Below are 3,777 nucleotides of genomic sequence, written 5' to 3'. Positions count from 1 at the left end.
TTAAGTAACCTAGAGCCATCTTTCTTTGATGAAAACTAATACGATACAAAAAAAGGACCAAAAATGAGATGAAAACAAAACTTTTTCATATTTTTTTTTACAAATGATGCCAAAGTCATCAAAACAGCAGATTACCCGAGAATAGCCACTGATGAGCCGATTGACGCAAAGGGGATGAAAGAGAAACATACCCGGAAGATTGCCGGAAAATAGCCGCCGTTGATTCCAATAAGCATGATTGGGATTGAAAGATTAGAAGATATTGAAAAAAAAGATTTTTGTACAAAAACATTTTTTAAGTCCGATCTATTTCAATGGCAATTCGTAGTTGAGCATAACATACTTCTGTTTCTTAAAGCGAGGCTACAGGGGCTACCATCAATACCAATAAGCATTAGAGATGGTAACTAAGACTTATAGGAACGACGTTCAAATAGCGGGCATCTAAAATTGGGCTTTATGGGTTTATCCCGTTTCTACTTCTGACTTCAATTTTTATACTGACTCTGTTCATTTTGAATTGCTTTGCTGTGCAACTGATGTTCAAAATCACATTTAGCAGAATAAAGAAGAGAGAAACTAGCCTAGAGAAGTCAAAAAGATTTCACGCAAAATGTTGAAAAAGCGGCAAAATGAGGTAAAGCGAAACATTTTTTTATTCGACGACGTATAAAAACATAGCAGGACAAATCCTGACGTACAATTCAAAGAATTTTCATTGACTTAACAGAAAACTAGACCTTGAACGGACTATGAATGGATTGGAAAAACCATTTAGAAAAAAATCAGATCTAAAAAATCGAAAAAACAGTAAAAATCAAAGTGAAATTGCCGCATGTGAACAAAAAAACCACTAGTGAGAAGGCGAATTTTTGTTCAAACACCGTTTTCTCACTCTACTTTAAATTTGGAGCGAAAAAATTTCAGGCCGCAAAACCACTCGCTTTTTCGCTCAACTTCCTGTTTCGGCGTGACCAAAATCACTACTCCAATTTGACTTCAAAAATGTGTGAACAGATCTTAAAAAAAGACAGCGCCACAATACAATTCAAATTCTTTGAATTGTAAAAAAAATAGGAGCGCTATAATAGCCGGCTGAGAAGATGAGGGCGGCTATTAAAAAGATAGAAATGAACACTAACTGTCAAAAAAGGTTCTAAATTGGTTGGCAGTTTGATTGATTTTAATTTAACATTGCTTAAAATTGCAAGCCCAAACTGGAGCCTAACAAGCTTAATGCTAACCACCTATCACTCGCTCTAATGAACTTTGATAACCTAATGCAATCTGATTTAATCACGGCGCCTTATCCATACACTTGAAACAGCGAGTGAAGTGAGTCAGGAGTTAAATTTGTGAATTGTAAAACAATACGCAATCAAAAGGTAAAGCGAATTTAAACAAACATAGCTGGACCAGTCCTGAATTACAATTCAAAGAACTGAAAAAACTGAATACAACACTACCATACTCTTTAATAGAATAGCTCCGATAATCAACAAATCAGATAGAGACGTACACGAAATTAAATAGAACACTAAAAAAATTTAGCACTTCTTACTTCAAATTTTAAAAAATGGGTTAATTGAAGCTAATATGTCAAACAAAGTCAAGTTCAAAATTATAGATTGCACAATGAGTTTAGACAGGAAACAAAAATTTGTACAGAAATATTGAACGACCAAAAAAGAAAAACAAACAACATGTCATTTTACGATGTCATGGAAAATAGGTGGTATCAAAGTCACTGAAACACGCGATTGAAACTTTTGTAAATTTTGTTGAAAAAAATGTAGTCTTAAACAATAGAATTGTTTGCAAAGACGCAAACTTTAAAGTGGATTCACTTATTTCTGATTATGAAGAAAATGAAACCTGTTAAATGAGAAATTGACAAAATAACAAGTAGCCGTTAAAAAACCCCGAAACATTCAAAACACAATTAGAACTCCAAAAATCATTAATATTTTCTAATACAAGTCATGACCAAATCCTTGCAACCATAAATTTATAAATCAAAAACAAGGGTAGCTAAAAAAAAGCGCCAATGCGACCTATTAATAAAAACATAACCGACTAACGTCGGGCGAATTGCTCTCAAACGACCGGCGACCAGTTGGCTTCGCCAGTACCTAGCCAATTTTTAGTGAGGATAGATTTGGCTTGATTGAAGTGGCCTGAGAGTAGGGTAACAGACGATGACATCACGCCATATAACAGCCGCATCAACAAAAGAATTAAGGGGAGAGAGAGAGAGAGAGAGAGAGATTAAACGTGAGCGAGAAGAAGGAAAGAAACGCCAGCTAACACAGAGAGAGAGAGAGAGAGAGAGCGAGAGAGAGCTAGAATTTTTTTCCATGATGAGATTCGACTCTATAACTTCACGTTTTCTAAACTTGTTAGTAACTAAATCATATAGAAAAAAACTTATAGAAAAAATCATATAGAAAGTGCAAAATTCCAAAGAAAAGTTTCCACATTTTGCAGTAAAGAACATGTTCAAAAAGCATTTTTTGTCTCTCGATTTTTGTCAAGTAATCCATCTGCAAGACTTGAAAAGCTTCGTTGGTCAGTAATGATCGTTAAATTCAGAAAAGGACAAAAATATTCCAAAATTTTTTAAAATTGCAAATTTTAACAACATCTTGCAAAACCTCGTGATGATAATAGCTTCAGAACGCCATTCCATTGCCTCAAGATACCATTTAGTATGCCTATTTCAAGCCTTAAACAGTTTCACTGGCTCATAAAGATCCATACATTTTGAACATAATAATAAATTTCTAAAACTCTAGTCATTTACATAATGATAACCATTCCGTTAACTCTAGAAACTAAGCAGCAGCTTAGTATCAAACCTCGAAGGAGGCTTCTTGGCTCTTGAGACTAGAGAAACCTAAAAAAAAGTGACAATTTCAAAAAAAAAACATGAAGATTGCCGAAAATTTTTCAAAAAAATGCTAAAACTCGTTAAATGTTAAAATGTTTAAAAACACTCCATTGCATATAGAAACTATACATTAACTTGTTATCAAACTCTAGAGGAGGTTCCTTGGCTCTTGAGGCTAGATCAACCTATAAAATGACAAAAATTGTCAAAAAACTTGAAAAAATTGCAAGTTTTATAAAAACAAATTGATAAAATTGTGATATTAAAAAGTTGAAAACCATTCCATTACCACTAAAAACTATGCAGCCACATATTATCAAAACATTAAGCAGGTTTTCTGAACCCTGAGGCCGAAAAATCTTGAATAATGACAACAAATGTCAAAAAAAATTAAAAAAATGCTATTTTTGTCAAAAAAAATGCTAAAATTCGTTATGCGAAAATCGTGAAAAAAAATTCCATTAGGTCTAGAAAATATACAGTAACCTATCATAAAACCCTAGAGGAGGCGCCTTGGCTCTTAAGGCTGGAAAAACCTAAAAACCGACAAAAATCTTAAAAAACCTTGCAAGTTTCAAAAAATTGCAAAAATTCGCAAAGTTGAAATGTTGAAACCATTCTATTACCACTAGAAGCTGTGCAGTAACCTATTATCAAACCATAGAGGGGGTCTTTGACATCTAGGGTTGATATAACTCAAAAATTTGACAAAAGTTGTACAAAAATGACAAAAATTTTCAATAAGCTTGAAAAAAATTGAAAATTTGTATAAATTTGCGTGTTTTTAGCGACCGGTTGTTCGTCAGTAACTAGCTATGGGGGGGGGGGGGGGGGGGGGTGTGCTGATGGGGGTGGCAACAGTCGGGTGGGGGGGCAACAGGGCGGTG

The sequence above is a fragment of the Convolutriloba macropyga genome, chromosome 2 (assembly GCF_964194025.1).
Source record: "Convolutriloba macropyga chromosome 2, txConMacr16.3, whole genome shotgun sequence".
Lineage (NCBI taxonomy): Eukaryota > Metazoa > Xenacoelomorpha > Acoela > Convolutidae > Convolutriloba > Convolutriloba macropyga.
Note: the sequence above shows the minus strand (reverse complement) of the source record.